General features: G+C 39.0%; 1 protein-coding gene across 19 annotated transcripts in view; it reads left to right on the forward strand.

Annotated features, from left to right (window-relative positions):
• Positions 1-22,495, forward strand: part of IL1RAPL2 (interleukin 1 receptor accessory protein like 2) — a 1,479,983-nt gene that overhangs the window by 938,030 nt on the left and 519,458 nt on the right. The window lies entirely within an intron of this gene.

The following is a 22,495-nucleotide window of genomic DNA, read 5'->3' on the forward strand; positions in this document are numbered from 1 at the left end:
TTCTGAGCCACCATAGACACAGCAAAATTCTGATACTTGGTCAGCAAACTTTTATTATTATTATTAAGGGTATGTGGATGGACAGAGGAATCTGGTAGGCGGCAGTCCATGGGGTTGCTAAGAGTTGGACATGAAACTTCACTTTGACTTTTCACTTTCATGCACTGGAGAAGGAAATGGCAACCTACTCCAGAGTTCTTGCCTGGAGAATCCCAGGGATGGGGTAGCCTGGTGGGCTGCCATCTATGGATCGCACAGAGTCGGACACGACTGAAGTGACGTAGCAGCAGCAGCAGCAGCAGTAATTATTTGAGACTTTGTAGGCAGAGAACCTTTGTCTCAACTACTTGTAACACAAAAGCAATCATAAATAATACTTGAAGAAGTAGCTCTGTTCCAGCAAAACTTTATGTATAAAAAGTGACAACTGGTAGGATTTGGTCTGTCGTTTGCCAACTCCTGATCTAGGTTCGTATTTCCCTGTGTCCCAAAGATATCTCAAATCCAAAGGTTCATAAGTCAACCTTTCTCCTAACAATTCTTTATATTCCTATGTTGTTCAGTAAAGAGACGTTGAAATCACTAATACCACCTCCCTTTAATAAGAATCAAATCAGTTCCCAAGTCTTATTGCTAATACCTCTGATGTCAAACTTTTTTGACATCCATTCCCATTTAGAGGGTGCCATTGTTGCTTTTGCTTTTTAAATAATCTGCTTGAATTCCATTTCTGATTTCTAATATCTTCCTAATGTTTCCTATGATCATATTGCTTTCCAGCTTTAAAAACATTTAAATGGATGCCTGTGACAAATTCCTTGGTCTGACATTAGCATCTCATCTCGGGCTACCTTTATTACTAATTTAGCTCTAGTGTCTTCTCTCTCATTATTTGTATACCCAAGGGACTAGTCATGCAGAGATATATTCATTGTGGGTTTTAATTTATGTTTCCATCTGAAAAATCAGATGTTCATTACTTGTTATCTGGGCATTATGTTCTATGCTATGAACTACTTTGAAAAAGACAACATTTATTCTTTAAGGGTTTTATACCAGATAGTGACCGAGAAAAGATTATAAATTAGGCATTAAAGTATTGCTTAAGAAGCTAGTTAAGTACCAGTGGTATAAATCCCAGTGTTTTAGCTCTTGTTTAAAATGTTATCTTGTGTCTTCTTTCCATTTCAATTTGTGTATTTTAATTATCAACCCTTAGTGGGAAGGGTTAATATTTTTGCTTGTGCTTGAGGGACTTCTGCAGAAACAGCATTCAAAATATAATGTAGAAATCGGAAAGGTGAGGAACGGGGAGATACTGGAGTCAGAGAGACCCGTTAGCGGGGTGCTTAGTCCATTCAGTTGCTCAGTCATGCCTGGCTTTTTGTGACCCCATGGACTGCAGGACTCCAGGCTTCCCTGTCCGTCACCAACTCCCAGAGCTTACTCAAACTCATATCCATCCAGTTGATGCCATCCAACCATTACATCCTCTGTCATCCCCTTCTCTTGCCTTTGATCTTTCCCAGCATCAGGGTCTTTTCAAATGAATCGGCTCTTCTCATCAGGTGGCCAAAGTATTGAAGCTTCAACTTAAGCATCAGTCCTTCCAAAGAATATTCAGGGATGAATTCCTTTAGGATTGACTGGCTGGATCTCCTTGCAGTCCAAGGGACTCTCAAGAGACTTCCCCAACACCACAGTTCAAAAGCATCAAGACTTAAGCACTCAGCTTTTTTATGGTCCAACTCTCACATCCACACATGACTACTGGAAAAACCATAGCTTTGACTAGATAGACCTTTGTTGGCAAAGTTATGTCTATGCTTTTAAATGTGCTGTCTAGGTTGGAAATAGCTTTTCTTCCAAGGAGCAAGCATCTTTTAATTTCATGGCTGCAGTCACCATCTGTAGTGATTTTGGAGCCCAAAATATAAAGTCTGTCACTGTTTCCATTGTTTCCCCATCTATTTGCCATGAAGTGATGGGACCCGATGCCATTATCTTTGTTTTTTGAATGTTGAGTTTTAAGCCAGCTTTTTAACTCTCCTCTTTCACTTTCATCAAGAGGCTCTTTAGTTCCTCTTCACTTTCTGCCATAAGGGTGGTGTCATCTGCGTATCTGAGGTTATTGATATTTCTCCCTGAAACCTTGATTCCAACTTGTGCTTCATCCGGCCCAGCATTTTGCATGATGTACTCTGCATATAAATAAGCAGGGTGACAATATACAGCCTTGACGTACTCCTTTCCCAATTTGGAACCAGTCCATTGTTCCATGTCGGGTTCTAGCTGTTGCTTCCTGACCTGCATACAGAATTCTCAAGAGGCAGTTAAGGTGGCCTGGTATTCCTATCTCTTTAAGAATTTTCCATAGTTTGCTGTGATGCACACAGTCAAAGGCTTTGACATAGTCAATAAAGCAGTAGTAGATGTTTCTCTGGAACTCTCTTGCTGTTTATATGATCCAAATGCATATTGGGAATTTGTTCTCTGGTTCCTCTCCCTTTTCTAAATCCAGCTTGAACATCTGGAAGTTCCTGGATCACATACTGCTGAGGTCTGGCTTGGAGAATTTTGAGCATTTCTTTGCTATCAGCTGAGATGACTGCAATTGTGTAGTTGTTTGAAAATTCTTTGGCATTGCCTTCCTTTGGGATTGGAATGAAAACTGACCTTTTCCAATCTTGTGGCCACTGGTGAGTTTTCCAATTTGCTGGCATATTGAGTGCAACACTTTCACAGCATCATCTTTTAGGACTTGAAATAGCTCAGTTGGAACTCCATCACCTCCACTATCTTTGTTCATAGTGATGCTTCCTAAGGCCCACTTGGCTTCAAACTCTAAGATGTCTCTCACTCTAGGTGATTGATCACACCATTGTGCTTATCTGGTCATTAATATATTTTTTGTATAGTTCTTCTGTGTATTCTTGCCACCTTTTCTTAATATCTTCTCCTTCTGTTAGGTCCATACTGTTTCTATCTTTTATTGTGCCCATCTTTGCATAAAATGCTCCCTTGGTATCTCTAATTTTCTTGAAGAGATCGCTAGTCTTTCCCATTGTGTTGTTTTCCTCTATTTCTTTGCATTTCATTGATCACTGAGGAAGGCTTTCTTATTTCTCCTTGTTATTCTTTGAAACTCAGCATTCAGATGGGCATATCTTTCCTTTTCTGCTTTGCCTTTAGCTTCTCTTTTTTTCTCAGCTATTTGTAAGGCCTCCTCATGCAGCCATTTTGCTTTTTTGCATTTGTTTTTCTTGGGGATGGTCTTGATCACTGCCTTCTGTACAGTGTCACTAACCTCCATTCATAGTTTTCAGGCACTCTGTCTATCAGACCTAATCCTTTGAATCTATTTGTCACTTCCACTCTATAACCATAAGAGATTTTATTTAGACCATACCTGAATGGTCTAGTGTTTTTCCCTACTTTCTTCAATTTAAGTCTGAATTTTGCAATAAGGAGTTCATGATCTGAGCCATAGTCAGCTCCAGTCTTGTTTTTGCAGATTGTGTAGAGCTTGTCCATCTTTGGCTACAAAGAATGTAACCAGACTTATTTCTGTATTGACCATCTGGTGATGTCCATGTGTAGAGTCGTCTCATGTTATTGGAAGAGGGTATTTGCTGTGACCAGTGCGTTCTCCTACCAATGCTCTGTTAGCCTTTGCCCTGCTTCATTTTGTGAAACAAAAGAAGACCAGATTGGCCTGTTACTCCAGGTGTCTCTTGACTTCCTACTTTTGCATTCCAGTCCCCTATGATGAAAAGGACATCTTTTTTGGTATTAATTCTAGAAGGTCTTGTAGGTCATCATAGAACAACTGTTCAACTTCAGCTTCTTTGACATTAGTGTTTAGGGCATGGACTTGCGTTACTGTGTTATTGATTGGTTTGCCTTGGAAACGAACAGAAATGATTCTTTCATTTTTGAGATTGTACCTAAGTACAGCGTTTCAGACTCTCTTGTTTACTATGAGGGTTACTCCATTTCCTCTAAGGGATTCTTGCCCATCATCTGAATTAAATTTGTCCATTCCAGTCCACTTTATTTCACTAATTCCTTAAACGTCAATGTTCACTCTTGCCATTTCTTGTTTGACCACTTCGAATTTACCTTTATTCATGGACCTAACATTCCAGGTTCCTATGCAATATTGTTCTTTACATCATTGGACTTTCTTCCATCATCAGTCACATCCACAACTGGGTATTGTTTTTGCCTTGGCTCCATCTCTTTATTCTTTCTGGAGTTATTTCTTCACTCTTCTCCAGTAGCATTTGCTACCATAATTCAAAATGTAAACTAAGGGCAGTGGTGTTTAGGATGGAGTGATGCACGTCCAGAGCTTTTTGTTAAGCAGAATTGTTATGAATGTCAAAGAAGGGCCGGGATGAGAGAATGAATAGGGTAATTCCCAGGTTTCTGTTATAGGGAACTATGTAGATGATGATGCTATGTGCTTATATGGAAAAAGAAAGAGAAACTAGGTGTGTTCGCCTTTAGACACACTAAGATACCTGTGGGACGTTCCAGTAGAGATATCCTATAGGCGGTTAGATGTATGAGTCTAGAACTTAGGAGAGACATCAGGGCTGGAGATGTAGTATTGAGATATGGATTTTGGATTTGAAGCAATGGTTAAAATAACCCAGGGAGAGGACATAGAACAAGAAAAACAGAGTGCCTAGGATAGATTCCTCCTAGAGGATTTTTCCTCCATCAACATTTTCCTTTCTGCCACTGTCCACTATCATTGACAGTTTTATGGCTTGCCTACTTACTTCTTTGCCTTCTCTTCTAGCCTCAGGACATTTTTACCTTACTTTTTTTTTTTTATTACTTCTATAACACTTTAAACATGAACTTTAGCTTGTGATCACATGTCTCTGTATGCTCCCATCCTTCTAATTCTGCTTATAAACACTTTCAGAAAATTAAATAATTTCTTTTGACCAAAAGGTTGGAGGAGGGAAAAAATGAAGACAGGGAAACCTGTTAAGATCCTAATTTAGTAGTACAGAGAAGACACGGTTAGTGCTTGAACTGTGGCAGGACCTAGATGAAATATCAGGTAAGAGGAGCATTTTAAAACAGAATTAGCACAGCTTGTTAACCAATTGTGTAAGGGAAATAAGTACAGATATGTGGAATGGAGGATGATTTTGAGGCATCTAACTTGAGAAACTAGATAATATGGTTAGCGATGCCTCTCTAATTATTATAAATAACATAGGAGCAATAACAGATTGTAGGAAGGAGATTCAGTCTTGGGACTGATAAGTGCCTTCATGATATTAATATGCAATCATAGTTAAATGGATGTACTGGGCTGGAACTTAGAGAGTTCAGAACTAGAGAAAAATATTACAGACTTCGATGTCTTCAGCACTTAGTGTTTGAAATCTAGTGTTTTAACAAAATTTACAGAGGTGAAAGCTGGAGGGACAAAATAAACAAACAAGCAAATAAAACAGAAGTAGGAATCCCAAGGCCTAGGGGAGGATGGCTAACATTTTGGAGATACCTCAGGGGAAAAGGGGCTTCCCTGGTGGTTCAGACGGTAAAGAATCTGCTTACAGTGCAGGAGACCTGGGTTCAATCCCAGTCTTGGGAAGATCCCCTGGAGAAGGGAAGGGCAACCCACTCCAGTATTCTTGCCTGGACAATTCCATTGACAGAGGAGCCTGTGGGCTAGTCTATGGGGTCGAAAAGAGTGGGACACAACTGAGTGGGTAACACACAGGGAAAAAGAAGAGCCAACCGTAGAGTTAAAAAGAGTGATCATAGAAGTAGACAGTCCTAAGTGAAAGATATCTTAGAAGTAATGAGGGGTCTAGAAAGTTGAAGGAATGAGAGTGAACAAGAGGTCGTTAGATTTGGCAAGTAAGATATCCTTGAGTCTCTTGGTAGAAATTCAATAGACTAAAGGGGAAGAAATCCAATGTTAGTGGGTCATAGAGTGAAGTTAGAGCAGCATGCAGAACTTTTGAATGTTATCAGTCATTTAAGACCTCTGACAGTGGCAGTTATGGTGGGTAGGCAGGGATCAGAGAATAGATCACAGAGACATAGGGTATTACAGGTTAGTTGCTAAGACAATTAACATATATAATTGTCAATACAAAAATACAATACTCTAGCTTCTGTATGGGGAAGAAGATAACCATATAGAAAGGACTCAGTGCTTTTGAAGTGTTTGCAATGTGACTTGGGTGATAAAGCAAAGCTTTGTGAATATTGTAAGAATACTTACAAAACTACTTATTGACAGATACAGAAATATCAGTGTAATCTAAATGAGAAGAAGTGGAGAAGTAAGAAATTCAGTTGACCCTTCAACAACATGGGTTTGAACTGTATGGATCCAATGATATGCCATTTTTTTCAGTAGTAAATGCTATAGTGTTGCACGATCTACAATTGGTTGAATCATGGATGCAGAATCACTGATGGAGGAACCACATTATATGGCATCCCTAACCACACTGTTCAACTGTAATTATAGAGTCAGTACAATTGGTTGTAGAAGGTTTCCTGGAGGAGACTTTGTTCTTTTTAAAATGAACATCAGGATTCTCCACAGATTTCTGAAGAGCTTTTTGGTTATGGTCTTACTGTGTAGCAGATTGACTCTTTTAAAATTGTCTTCCACCAAACAATAAAGCAGGGGTCACTAATAACATGTTGTGGATTATGGTGGTGGCAGGCAATCTTTTAAATTTCCCTTGATTATGCCTTTACCTTTACCCACATCCCAGTCAGTCATTGGCAACAGATTTTGGACTAGCTACTTGTATCCCTAGGTGGCAGATTGCGATTGCTTTCCTGGAGAACGGTGACAAACTTGCCACTGGAAAGATCCTTAGTTCACAGTTATCTATGAGTGGGTTATTTTACACACACACACACACACACACACACACAATATTTTTCTTGAGTAGGTGTCTGACTTAACTACTCTACCTCCAGATAAATTATAGTTTATTTTGAATTCAGGGCAAATGACATTTTGATAAGAAAATTTTATCTAGAGCTAGTAGTTTTTAGAATATATATAATTTCTATTGTAACCTAATCCATTGTCTATTCTTTCTTTAAACAACAAAACAAAATATCTAGATTTACTTTACAGCTTGACTTGGAAGTCAGTGGATAAGGTATTAATTACACAGTGGTGATGTTAAAGGGGGTTACTTTCTATTGAGCACTTGCTACATGTTGGGTACTGTGCTAAGTGTTTTAAATGAGCTCATTGTTGAGAGACAATTTCCAATGGATCTCTTATATTTCTGCATGACTTATGAGCAGAAAAACTGTCCCTTGTCCTAGATTATCTTTTCAAGGATATATGGATCGAGAACAGCCGTAAAAGGTAGAAATTGTGTCTTCCACCAGAGTGAATGGCAATTTTGCTTGCAGCCTTGGAAAATATAGATAATAACTCCCTCTGGAGCAAAAGGCAGGCATGCCTTTGTCCCATTATTAAAGACTTGTGCTTCCTAAGCTTGGGATTCTTCTCCTATAATGCAGCCTACTGCTTGTGTAGAGTGTCATCTGGCCCTCTTTGTATTGCTTTGTGGGAATTGGGTTTGGGGAAGCAACACAAATGCTGATACTCTGGCTATTTCTATTGCAACGAATAATTAAATGTCCATTGTTTCTGACTCAAGAGTCTTTTTTCTTCTACCAACACTCATGAAACTTGGAAGTACAGTAAAGTCCCTAGACCCTTCATAGTTTTTAACGCTTATGTAACACAACAACCCTATCAGGATATTCAGTTCTGTCTAACACTTTGTGACACCGTGGTCTGTAGCCTGCCAGTCTCCTCTATCCATGGGATTTCTAGGCAAGAATACTGGAGTGGATTGCCATTTCCTTCTCCAGGGAAATTCCTGACCCAGGGATCGAACCCAGGTCTCCTGCATTGCAGGCAGATTCTTTACCAACTGAGCCACCAGGAAAGCCCTTTTATTAAGTCACATATTACATATGCAAGAATGAAACTCCATGATCTGTCCAAAGATCCATGGTTAGGACATGACAGAGTTGGATTCTGAAACAGCTTCTCTGACTCCAGTGACCACATTCCTAAGCAGTGAGAATTCTCAAGTCTAGTTCGGTTAAGTCTCTGGGTTGACCTTTTCTCAGACTGCATAATGAACCATTAGGAAATTACGTTTGAGTAGTCCTGGGTTGGAGATTATCACTGTCATGCCGAAGGGTGAGTGTTCATTTCAGCAGCAGAGAAAAACAGTTAATAAAGTATTCTCTGTTCATACCTCCAATGAATCCTTGTTTATTAACTGTGTTTCTGCCTAATGGAACAAATGTACATAAATTCAAACCTATTATATTGACATTCGTATAAACTAGGTGTATCACCTATGAAAGCTGACATTCTTTATTAAAAACAAACTTAAAAAAGACACAAAGATGTCCTGAGCTCTTCACAACTTATTTGTAAGACTATAAGTCTTTTTTATAAGACTATTCGTTTATAGGCTCAAAAGGAGAAAAGTGAAAATTTTCAAAAGATTTTGTGTTCCCCCAACTTCTTATTATAGCACAGATATTTCTGTGATTGTATTAAGTTTACATCTGCTTTTTAATATACATGGCACATAGAAGGACCTCAAAAATGTCATGTGAATGCATCTAAAAGGTTGTGTATAAAAATGGTAATGTATAATTATAGCTGATTTTTGATGTTGTACAGCAGAAACCAACACAACATGGTAAAGCAATTTTCCTTCAATTAAAAAATAAATTTAAAATAATAATAGTAATAATAAAGAAATTGGTCATAGCTTTGTCCCACTTGATCTTTAAAAAAAAAGACTTAAAATTTCAGAGAAGTTTTAGGTTCACAATAAAATTGAGAGGAAGGTACAGAGATTTCCCATATATCTCCTGCCTCCACACATGCATATGCCATTATCAAAATCTGCCATCAGAGTGGAACATTTGTTACAACTGATTAACTTACATTGACACATCATTATCACCCGAAGTCCATAGTTTTCATTGTGGTTCACTGTTGATATTCAGCATTTTATGGGATTGGACAAGCATATAGTGACATGTACCCACCATTATAGTATCACACAGAGTATTTTTTACTTCTCTAACAATCTTCAGTCCTCTACCTATTCATAGCCCCCCACCCTCTCAACCTTGGCAACCACTGATGTTTTACTGTCTCCATAGATTTAACTTTTACACAAGGTCATGTAGTTGGAATCCTATAGCCTTTTTAGATTGGCTACTTTTTCTAAGTAAATGTATTTAAGGTTCCTCCATGTCTTTCCTAGCTTGATAGCTCATTTCTTTTTAGCATTAAGTAATATGTCATTGTCTAGATGTACCACAATTTGTTTATCCATTCACCTAACTGAAAGATATCTTGATTGCTTCCAAATTTTGGTAATTATGAAAAAAACTGCTATAAATGTCTATGTGCAGGTTTTTGTGTGGTTATAATGTGGATGGATACCAAGAATATGAATGCCAGATCACATGGTAAGAGTATGTTTCATTTTGTAAGAAATTTGTCTTGCAAAGTGGCTGTACCATTTTGCATTCCTACCATTAATGGATGAGTGTTCCTGTTGATCTGCATCCTCATCAGCTTTTGGTGTTGTCACTTGTTCTGGATTTTGGCCATTCTAGTAGGTGTTTGGTAGTATCTCATTGTTTTCATTTGTATTTCCCTGATTACATGTGATGTGCATGCATGTGTGCTAAGTTGCTTCAGTCGTGTCAGACTCTGTGCAACACAATGGACCATAGCCTGCCAGGCTCCTTTCCATGGGATTCTCCAGGCAAGAGTACTGGAGTGTGTTGCCATCCCCTCCTCCGGGGATCTTCCCAACCCAGGGATTAAACCTGCGTCTCTTATGTCTCCTGCATTGGCAGGTGTGTTCTTTACCAGTAGCACCTTTCTAAATGTTTATTTGCCATAGGTGTATCTTTTTTGATGAGGTGTCTGTTAAGGTCGTTGGCTCATTTTTTTTTTTTTTTCCCATTGGCTCATTTTTAAGTTGGGTTATTTGTTTTCTTTTTTTTTTTTTTCTTATTGTTAAATTTTAAGTATTCTTTGTATATTTTGGATAACTTCATCAGATGTGTCCTCTGCAAATATTTTCTCCCAGTCTGCGGTTTCTTTCCCAATTCTTTTGATATAGTCTTTTGAAGAGCAGAAGTTTTTCATTTTAACAAAGTTCAGCTTATCAATTATTTCTTTAGTGCTATGATTTAAAACATTATTGCCATATTCATTGTCATCTAGGTTTTCTGCTATGTCGTCTTCTAGTTTTATAGTTTTGCATTTTATGTTTAGGTCTGTGATAAGTCTAAAGATCTGTGTCTAGATTATTTTTTTGCATGTGGATGTGCTATTGTCCCAGCACCATTTGTTGCAAAGACTATCTTTGCTCCATTGTATTGCCTTTGCTTCTTTGTAAAAGATCAGCTCACTATATTAATGTAGGTTTATTTCCAGTCCCAATATTCTATTCCATTGATCTATTTGTCTACTCATTTTCCATCATCATAATGTCTTAACTATTGTAACTTTATAGTAGACCTTGAAGTCAGGTAGTGTCAGTCTTCCAACCTTGTTCTTCTCAGTTTTGTGCATGCGTGCTAAGTTGCTTCAGTTGTGTCTGACTGTTTGTGACCCTGTGGGCTGTAGCCCACCAGGCTCCTCTGTCCATGGGATTCTGTCCATGGGATTCTCCAGGCAAGAATACTGGAGTAGGTTGCCATGCCCTCCTCCAGGGGATCTTTCTGACCTGGTACATATCGAGCCTGTATCTCTTATGCCTCCTGCATTGGCAGGTGGGTTCTTTACCACTAGTGCCACCTGGGAAGCCCTTTCAATTTTGTACTTATCATTATATGGATCATGTAAGTAATTTGTTATATATATATATATATTCTTTGTTTAGTATTTTGTAATATAAATGGTATTATGTTTTTCATTTCAAAGTGTTCATTGCTGACATATAGGGAAGCAATAGACTTTTGTGTCAGTTATATCCATATAACCTACAACCTTGACATAGATGCTTTTTAGTTCCAGGTGCTTTTTTTGTTGGTTCTTTCAGATTTTCTACATAGAAAACCATGCAATCTATGAATTTTCTTGTCTACTTCATTTTTAGCTGGGAGTTCTAGTATAATGTTGAAAAGGAGTGGTGAGAGAGGAGATATGGCCTCATTCTTGATCATAGTGGGAATGTTTCTAGTTCCTCACCACCAAGTATGATGTCAGCTGTTGGCTTTTTGCAGTATTCTTTATCAAGTTGAGGAATTTCCCCTCTAGTACTAGTTTACTGAGAATTCTTATTATAAATGGGTTTTGGGTTTTGTCAAATGCTTTTCCTGTGTCTACTGATGGGATCATGTGTTTTTTCTTCTTTAGCCTGTTGATATGATGGATTTCATTAACTGCTTTTTGAATGTTGAACCAGGAAAACTCTCACTTGGTTGTGGTATATAATTCTTTTTCTCCATTGCTGGATTTGATTTGCTAATATTTTGTTGAGGATTTTGCATCTATGTTTATGGGAGATATTAGTCTGTGGTTTTCTTTTAATGTCTTTGGTTTTGGTATTAGGGTAACAATAGCCTCATAGAATGTGTTAGAAAGCATTCCCTCTGCTTCAGTCTTCTAAAAGAGATTATAGAAAATTGGTTTAATTTATTTCTTAAATATTTGATAGAATTTACCAGTGAATCCATCTGGGCCTGGTGCTTTCTCCTTTGGAAGGTTATTAATTATCTATTCAATTACTTTAATAGCTGTAAGTTTATTCATATTTTCTGTTTCTTCATATATGAGTTTTGGCATATTGTGCCTTTTTAAAAAATTGCCAAAAAATTCGGTCCTTTTCATCTAGGTTATCAAGTTTGTGGGATATAGTTGTTCATTATATTCCTTTGTTTTCCTTTTAGTATTCATAGGATTTGTGTTGATGTCTCCTCTTTTATTTCTGATATTAGAAAGTTATATCCTCCCTTTTTTCTCTTCCTCTTTACTTTGAAAATATTAACATTGCATGTTTGCTGTTATGTGTACTTATTTCTGAGCTTCCCTGGTGGTTCAGACTATAAAGAATTTGTCTTCAGTGCAGGAGACTCAGGTTTGATCCCTGGGTCAGGAAGATCCCCTGAAGAAGGGAATGGCTACCCACTCCAGTATTCTTGCCTGGAGAATTCCATAGGCGGAGGAGCCTGGTGAGCTACAGTACTTATTTCTGCACTCATCTGAAAGTCTCCTTTTCTACACAAATATATTTTTCAGTAATATCTTATTTTATAATGATTCTCAAGAAATGGAATTCACAAAAGGGCCTGATATCCTATTTGTTTATTCATTTGTTTCCCTTCCCTAAATTAGGTATAATATCAGTTCATAGTTCTTTTGTTTTGAGAGCAATATCATCCAGTGATATAGATTGACTAATTGATAGTTATGAACAACAGTCAATTTACATTTAAAAAATGTCAGAAACCAAATTTTGTTTTAGTTTATTAACCATTAAATGGTTCTGTAATTTTCAAGGAAAGTATTTTGAAATGAACATAAGACAATTGAAAGAACCATTTAGAAAAGTTTCAACTATACTGTGAGGCATTTTATCTGGGCTTCTGCTTGTAGATATGAAAGAATTCCCTAATTTATTTAGTTTATTTTCAGTAGGTTAGTCCTGGTGATACAACAAATTCATATAAACTCAAAATTTGAAATAAAGCTTTAGATATTATAGTATTAGCATGTTTTATAAATGGGAATTGGAAAGGGACATCTGTATTTTTCATGTATATTTTAAATCCTAGGTCTTACTTTTCTCCTTAGGGAACCCTTACTATCTTAGGGAACCCAAGATAGTCAGTATTTTACTTTAGAAATATTTCTGTGAAAAAATTATAAATTATGGCCTACAGTAGCTAGCATTAAACCTTTGGAATAGAAAGCAAGGTTTATTTATAAAGTTGCAAATTCTGTGCTGTGCATTTTAATAACAGTGTTCTTTAAGTGTTATCTTTACACATATGCATTTCTTTCTGTGAGTATCCCTGAACTGGTATGGATAACTATGAGTTAATTTGGCTGATAGCATCAAGTTCTGAGAGTAACCAGGGTCTAACAAAACCTCTTTTCTAATCCACTGACAAGCTGTATGATTTTGACTAATTTATTTATCCTCTTTGCATCTTCTTTTTACTCCTATACAAAATATAGATGATACTTACTCTGCACTTTTATTCTGTATTATTGCCAGAATTAAGTAAAATAGGAGATATGGAAACACTTGAAAGATGACAAATGTGTAAAATTGTATGTGAGGCATTGCTTCAACATTACTGTGAAAGCCCTTGGCTCATATTGAGCCTGAACATGTTCCTTGTTCTCCTCAGGATGTAGATGGAGGACAGAAAAAAAAAAAAAAAGTACAATTCCCATTCTTGCACACTCATCAGTCTGCCTTCTCAAATTTGCAAAGCTCTGGTTGTACCTAATGATAGAAAAGTAACATTTTTAGGTCCCCATTGTGGGAAACATTTTAAATAGAACTGGCCTGTGGCATTTTTCAAAATAAAATCTAAATAATTAGAGATTGTTAGTGGGAACTGTGCCAGGGCGAAATTACACAACTAATAAAAATCAACCTGAGTCTCTGGTATAAACCTAACAGAAGCAGAAGATATTAAGAAGAGGTGGCAAGAATACACAAAAGAACTATACAAAAAGATCTTCATGACCCAGATAATCACGATGGTGTGATCACTCACTAGAGCCAGAAATCCTGGAATGTGAAGTCAAGTGGGCCTTAGGAAGCAAAACTACCAACAAAGTTAGTGGAGGTGATGGAATTCCAGTTGAGCTATTTCAAATACTGAAAGATGATGCTATGAAAGTGCTGCACTCAATATTTCAACAAATTTGGAAAACTCAGCAGTGGCCACAGGACTGGAAAAGGTCAGTTTTCATTCCAATCCCAAAGAAAGGCAATGCCAAAGAATGCTCAACCTACCACACAGTTGCACTCATCTCACACGCTAGAAAAGTAATGCTCAAAATTCTCCAAGCCAGGCTTCAACAGTACATGAATCATGAACTTCCAGATGTTCAAGCTGGTTTTGTTTTTTTTTTTTTAGAATAATTTTAATTGAAAGTAAAATTAGTCTGTCCTTATCGTCTTCTAATTATTTTTTAAAAGACATAAATTTCTATTTCATTTTTCTTTACATAATTTTCTTGATTCTCCTTTTTTTCCCAAATTCTTCCAACATCCATTTAGCAAACCTGGAACATAGCATTCAAAGAAGGCTCTGACTCTGTTATCTCAGTTTATATTTGTAATCTCTCCTGACTGCTAAGGGTTATAATTTCTGTTTTGCAAGGCTCTGCTGGGGTACAAATTGTTCTATATAATGATCCTTACTAAGAAGCCAAAAGTCAACACTTCAAATGTCATTATTCTCATATTGACATAAAACTTTTCATTAAAAATGTCGTGTGTCCCTCAGTTTGCCATATTAAAATGCAGCAGTTCAGTTCAATAAATCCTAACATAATAGCAAGTTTCAGAGTCTATTCCCTGCTGATTTTTTGTTTGTTTGTTTTAGGATCATTTTTTTTTAATTTAAATTTATTTATTTTAATTGGAGGCTTATTACTTTACAATTTTTGTATTGGTTCTGCTACACATCAACACAAATCTGCCACGGTGCACACGTGTTCCCCATCCTGAACCCCCCTCCCACATCCGTCCCTGCACCGTCCCTCCGGTCATCCCAGTGCACCAGCCCCAAGCATCCTGTATCAAACCTGGACTGGCAATTTGTTTCCCATATGACACCATACGTGTTTCAGTGCCATTCCCCTAAATCATCCCACCCTCTCCCCCTCCCACAGAGTCCAAAAGACTGTTCGATACATCTGTGTCTCCCCTGCTGTCTTGCATACAGGGTTATCATTACCATCTTTCTAAATTACATATATATGAGTTAGTATACTGTATTGGTGTTTTTCTTTCTGGCTTACTTCACTCTGTATAATAGGCTCCAGTTTCATCCACCTCATTAGAACTGATTCAAATGTATTCTTTTTAATGGCTGAGTAATATTCCATTGTGTATATGTACCACAGTCAAGCTGGTTTTAGAAAAAGCAGAGGAACCAGAGATCAAATTGCCAACATCTGCTGGATCATGGAAAAAGCAAGAGAGTTCCAGAAAAACATCTACTACTGCTTTATTGACTATGCCAAAGCCTTTGACTGTGTGGATCACAACAAACTATGGAAAATTCTTAAAGAGATGGGAATACCCGGCCACCTGACCTGCCTCTTGAGAAATCTGTATTCAGGTCAGGAAGCAACAGTTAGAACTGGACATGGAACAACAGACTGGTTCCAAATCAGGAAAGGAGTACATCAAAGCTGTATATTGTCACCCTGCTTATTTAACTTATATGCAGAGTACATCATGAGAAATGCTGGGCTGGATGAACCCCAGGCTGGAATCAAGAATGCCGAGAGAAATATCAGTAACCTCAGATATGCAGATAACACCACCCTTATGACAGAAAGTAAAGAAGAACTAAAGAGCCTCTTGATGAACATGAAAGAGGAAAGTGAAAAAGTTAGCTTAAAGCTCAACATTCAGAAAACTTAGATCATGGCATCTGGTCCCATCACTTCATGGCAAATAGATGGGGAAACAGTGGCTGACTTTATTTTTTTGGTCTCCAAAATCACTGCCAATGGTGACTGCAGCCATGAAATTAAAAGATGCTTGCTCCTTGGAAGAAAAGCTATGACCAACCTAGACAGCATGTTAAAAAGCAGAGACATTACTTTGCCAACAAAGGTCCATCTAGTCAAAGCTATGGTTTTTCCAGTAGTCATGTATGGATATGAGAGTTGGACCATAAAGAAAGCTGAGCACTGAAGAATCAATGCTTTTGAACTGTGGTGTTGGAGAAGACTCTTGAGAGTCCCTTGGACTGCAAAGAGATCCGACCAGTCCATCCTAAAGGAAATCAGTCCTGAATATTCATTGGAAGGACTGAGGCTGAAGCTGAGACTCCAATACTTTGGCCACCTGATGCTAAGAACAGACTCATTTCAAAAGACCCTGATGCTGGGAAAGATTGAAGGCAGGAGGAGAAGGGGATGACAGAGGATGAGATGGTTGCATGGCATCAGCGACTCAATGGACATGAATTTGAGTAAACTCCAGGAATTATTGATGGACAAGGAGGCCTGGCATGCTGCAGTCCATGGGGTCACAAATAGTTGGACACAACTGAGCACCTGAACTGACTGAGCTGAACTCAGACTGTCAGGCAGCCTTGATCACAGCTGCCCCAGGTCAGCAATGGAGAAACAACAGTACTCGTACGAGGACTTGTCTTGAGTTCCTGAGACACTGGTCATCATCACAGACTTCATACTGGCACTTTGTCGGCTGAGAAGCAATTTATAAGCAGCCTTTTACATGCTAGAGACTAGAGCAAGAGTGAATTCATACAGAGCCCTGGTCAAGACTTTTTGCAGGTAAGGTTAGAGAAGGAGAAGGAGACAGCAGAGGATGAGATGGTTGTATGGTGTCACCAACTCAATAGACATGAGTTCGAGCAAACTCCAGGAGATAATAGAGGACAAAGGAGCTTGGTGTGCTATAGTCCATGTGGTCACAAAACAGTCAGACACCACTGAGTGACTGAACAACAACAAGAAAAACAAGAGTTAGAGAACATTTCCTCCTTTGGACTCTCAGCCATCCCCAGGGTGGATTCCCTGCCCTCATCCTCATCTCAAGTTAATGAAGGTGCTGCTGGGATGACCTACATAGTGTATACTTTGGACAGTTTGAAGAAGGAACAAGAAGTTTTGCCTAGGGGTCTGGGCTTTATTGGAGAAGATGTTTGTCTAAGAAACCTGCAGAAGACTGAGTGGCACTCTTACTAACAACTTGACCTCCCAAATTCTGACCTTTGCCTGGTAGCTAGTATTCACAGTACCTGGAACTTCCTTATTGCCTTAGTTTGCTTTCTCTTGATTAATGTCTTTTTGTGCCTAAGGTAGTATGTCTTTTTCATCCTTTCAAACCTTCACAGTGTACTGGTACTAGGCCTGTTGCCTAACTGACTTCTTCCAGATTCTTTCTTCTCAAGTAGCACCCTAGCCCAGTGGTATATCTTAACTCATTGCTGTCAGTGTGTTGTGTTTATTGTATTAGTGATGGTTTGTAAATTACCACATCACATACAAATTATAATTATTATTTATTAACAATATGTGTTTTATTAGTCACTCAGTTATGTCTGACTCTTTGCAAGCCCATGAACTATAGCCTGCCAGGCTCCTCTGTCCATGGAATTCTCCAGACAAGAATACTGGAGTGGGTTGCCATTCCTTTCTCCAGGGGATCTTCCCAACCCAGGGATTGAACTCGGGTCTCCTGCATTGCAGGCAGATTCTTTACTGTCTGAGCCACCAGGGAAGCCCATTAACAATATATGTACCAATTAATACTAGCAGTAATAATAATTCTAATGACAGTTTATAAAATCACTGCAGATGGTGACTGCAGCCATGAAATTAAAAGACACTTACTCCTTGGAAGAAAAGTTATGACCAACCTAGATAGCATATTGAAAAGCAGAGACATTACTTTGCCAACAAAGGTCCATCTAGTCAAGGCTATGGTTTTTCCTGTGGTCATGTATGGATGTGAGAGTTGGACTGTGAAGAAAGCTGAGCGCTGAAGAATTGATGCTTTTGAACTGTGGTGTTGGAGAAGACTCTTGAGAGTCCCTAGGACTGCAAGGAGATCCAACCAGCCCGTTCTGAAGGAGATCAGCCCTGGGATTTCTTTGGAAGGAATGATGTTAAAGCTGAAGCTCCACTACTTTGGCCACCTCATGCAAAGAGTTGACTTGTTGGAAAAGATACTGATGCTGGGAGGGATTGGGGGCAGGAGGAGAAGGGGATGACAGAGGATGAGATGGCTGGATGGCATCACTGACTCGATGGACGTGAGTCTGGGTGAACTCCGGGAATTGGTGATGGACAGGGAGGCCTGGCATGCTGCGATTCATGGGGTCACAAAGAGTCGGACACGACTGAGCGACTGAACTGAACTGAACTGAACTGATGGGCCAGATGCTGTACTATGTGTTTTATATTTCTTTAAGACCTAGAGCAGAGGTCAGATATTATATATTATTTAAGATCTGGAGAGGTCAAATATTATAACTATTCCAACTGAAAATGGTAAACTTATTTTTACTTAAGTTTGTATAATAAAAGGAACTTCCTTTTCCAACTTCCAATGGAACCACCATCAAGGATTTCTTATCCTCATTTTTGAGGTGAGGAATCGGAGACAGAGATGTTGCATAACTTGTCTGAAGACAGAGTTAGTTGAAGGCAATGGCACCCCACTCCAGTACGCTTGCCTGGAAAATCCCATGGATGGAGGAGCCTGGTAGGCTGCAGTCCATGGGGTCGCTAGGAGTCAGACATGACTGAGCGACTTCACTTTCACTTTTCACTTGCCTGCATTGGAGAAGGAAATGGCAACCCACTCCAGTGTTCTTGCCTTGAGAATCCCAGGGATGGGGGAGCCTGGTGGGCTGCCGTCTAAGGGGTCGCACAGAGTCAGACACGACTGAAGCGACTTAGCAGCAGTAGCAGCAGTGTATCTTAGCTCAAAGCTCATGGTTTGTAATGAAACCACTAAATTATATTGGTCCCTTATTTAGTCTACCCTATTTTCTCCCCAGGATTAAATATATTTGGGATAGTAAGCTCCTTTCATGGAACTGGACATTCTATTTCTATTGTTGAGACTGCTGATAAACAGCACTCATTCTCTGGGTTTGTAACAAAGTAATGGTAAGGTATTTAACAAGTAAGTCTCTTTCACCTATATGGATGGACACCATGGAACAGATATGATCAAAGTCTGTGACATTAAGAACTGTTTATAATACATTTACATACTTAACAGAGGTGATTCCCTTTCTTCTTTGTTTATTACTTTTTAAAACTGTGACCATTTATCTTCCTTGCATTCCCTCTACCTACTCTAATCCTCCCTGTCTCCAAGATACAACCATTATATATTTTTTTCTTTACTGGTATTCTGATACACAAAACTTGGCTAATCCTTACCCTGGTGATACAATAATATCTGCAAAATTATCCTGAATCATATTTAAACAGGGAATAGGATATTTGACCAGCCATATACATGAAACTGTAGAATGGGAATAGAGGTTTAGTACCATAAGTGTATGTCTATGTGTACCAAGTCATGTCCAACTCTTTGAGACCCTATGGACTGTAGCCAGCCAAGCTCCTCTGTTGGTGGGATTATCCAGGCAAAAATACTGGAGTGGGTTGCCATTTCTTCCTCCAGGGGATCTTCCCAACCCAGAGATCGAACCTGAGTCTCCTGCATCTCCTGCATTGGCAGATGGAATCTTTACCACTAAGCCACCTGGGAACCCCCGTAGTACCATGAGGTTTATGCCAAAGTAGAGCAGAGAATGTGTCTCTTGAATACATACCTTTTGATCCTCACACATTTAATCAACTAACATTTGCTGAGTACTTCTATCTATTAACTTAGATCCCAGGAATAGAGTGATGAACAAGAGCAACAAGTTTGCTTACACTTAACAAAAAAGCACATGATAGAAAATTAAAGAGAAGGGCAAGTATAAAAATCTGTGGTTCAAATAAGCTTAGGATATTCAACAAACAGAGAAATGCCATTGTGACTGCACCCTAATTGAGTGAAGTACAGAATGTTATGATAGGCCACATTATGTAGGGTGTGAAAGAAAGCAAGGAGCCACAGGCATGTTTAGCACTGCAGTAGTGAGATGGTGATGGGCGGGGAGGCCTGGCGTGCTGTGATTCATGGGGTCGCAAAGAGTCGGACACGACTGAGCAACTGAACTGAACTGAACTGACTGATTGAAAATGGAGTCAAGAAGAGCCAAATTTTACCTTATGGCTGAGACTTTAGAAAAGAAAAATTCTGGTGGCTCTAACTTCATGTCTATTAAAGAAGCTGTCAATCATCTAAGGATTAAATGTTCTTGCATTTATATTGGCCTATATTTTACCCTTTTGGTTCTAAGAACCTATACTGAGGAAGAGAGAAAGACAGTAGCTGACAATTGACATTGTATAATGGGTTTACAGCTGAACATCAGAATGGGAATGCTTTGATAGAATCTCCAGATGACACAGGTATCACATAGTCAGAGTTCAGTTCGGTTCAGTCACTCAGTCGTGTCTGCCTCCTTGCGACCCCATGGACTAAAGCATGCCAAGCTTCCCTGTCTATCACCAACTCCTGGAGCTTTTCAAACTCATGTCCATAGAGTTGGTGATGCCATCCAACCATCTCATCCTCTGTCATTCCCTTCTCCTCCCACCTTCAATCTTTCCCAGCATCAGGGTCTTTTCAAATGAGTCAGTTCTTCGCATCAGGTGGCCAAAGTATTGGAGTTTAAGCTTCAGCCTCAGCCCTTCCAATGAATATTCAGGACTGATTTCCTTTAGGATGGACTGGTTGGATCTCCTTGCAGTCCAAGGGACTCTCAAGAGTCTTCTACAACACCACAATTCAAAAGCATCAATTCTTTGGTGCTCAGCTTTTTTTAGGGTCCAACTCTCACATCCATACATGACTACTGGAAAAACCATAGCTTTGACTAGATGGACCTTTGCTGGCAAAGTAATGTCTGCTTTTTAATATGCTGTCTGCTGCCGCTGCTAAGTCACTTCAGTCGTGTCTGACTCTGTGCAACCCCAGAGACAGCAGCCCACCAGTCTCCCCTGTCCCTGGGATTCTCCAGGCAAGAACACTGGAGTGGGTTGGCATTTCCTTCTCCGATGCATGAAAGTGAAAAGTGAAAGTGAAGTTGCTTAGTTGTGCCCTACTCTTAGCGACCCCATGGACTGCCGCCTAACAGGCTCCTCTGTCCATGTGATTTTCCAGGCAAGAGTACTGGAGTGGGGTGCCATTGCCTTCTTCTAATATGCTGTCTAGCTTGGTCATAGCTTTTCTTCCAAGGATCAAGCGCCTTTTAATTTCATGGCTGCAGTCACCATCCATAGTGATTTTGGAGCCCCCCAAAATAAAGTCACTCACTGTTTCCATCATTTCCCTATCTATTTGCCAGGAACTGATGGGACCAGTTGCTGTGATCTTAGTTTTCTGAATGTTTAGTTTTAAGCCAACTTTTTCACTCTCCTCTTTCACTTTCATCAAGAGGCTCTTTAGTTCTTCTTCACTTTCTGCCATAAGGGTGGTGTCATCTGCATATCTGAGGTTATTGATATTTCTCCCAGCAATCTTGATTCCAACTTGTGCTTCATCCAGACCAGCATTTCTCACGATGTACTCTGCATATAAGTCAAATAAACAGGGTGACAATATACAGCCTTGATGTATTCTTTTCCCAATTTGGAACCAGTCTGTTGTTGCATGTCCAGTCTGACTGTTGCTTCTTGACCTTCTTACAGATTCCTCAGGAGGCAGGTCAGGTGACCTGGTATTCCCATCTCTTTAAGAATTTTCCAGTTTGTTGTGATCCACACAGTCAAAGGCTTTGGCATAGTCAATAAAGTAGATGTTTTTCTGGAACTCTCTTGCTTTTTCAATGATCCAGTGGATATTGGCAATTTGATCTCTGGTTCCTCTGCCTTTTCTAAATCCAGCTTGAGTCCTTGCCTGTAATTAACTTCCCTAGAAATCCAAGTAGCAGTCATTTTGTTTAAGTTAGTTTGTAAACCCAATGGGCAGCTGCCATCTGCACTCCTGTGTTTTGTTCAGTGTCTGACATATTGTGAAATTTCAATGAGTACTAAGCAGTACAAATAGTAACAATTGTGAGGCCATCTTAACATTATTGGTTGGCATGTGAATACCATTTATCAGGATTGTTATGACTTAGTTGTAGAAGCACTCGGTTTTGAAGTAACCCTGGCACTTGGTGTTTTTTAACAGAAGGTATCCCTTGATGTTTAGAATAGATATGATTCTGAAATGTCACACCAAGAAATTTACAGTTTATCTCCTGCTAAATCTTACCAGGCTGCTTCTGATCTCGTCCTCGTCCTTTCCAGTTTTCTTTTGTATGGTTGATATCTTCTGGAATTCAGGTAGAGTAGGTTAAGGAAAAGTTATACATGGGGAAATGAAGGCAGAATTGAATTCCATAAAAGCCCTTGTGTTATGAGTTAATCAATGGCCAACTTCTAAAGCGGCCTTATGGCAAAATTCAATGTTGAAATTCCTTTATAATTCTAATTTTGGTGGATAAAATTAATCCACTCGACTTGGAATTGTTCTCTTAAGTGCCCAGAATTTGACCCTTGCCATATCTCAGTAAACAACTTAAAAAGCTATGTGAGTAACAGGTATCTCCTGTATGTTGATCT

Source organism: Bos javanicus, chromosome X (assembly GCF_032452875.1).
Source record: "Bos javanicus breed banteng chromosome X, ARS-OSU_banteng_1.0, whole genome shotgun sequence".
NCBI classification, from domain to species: domain Eukaryota; kingdom Metazoa; phylum Chordata; class Mammalia; order Artiodactyla; family Bovidae; genus Bos; species Bos javanicus.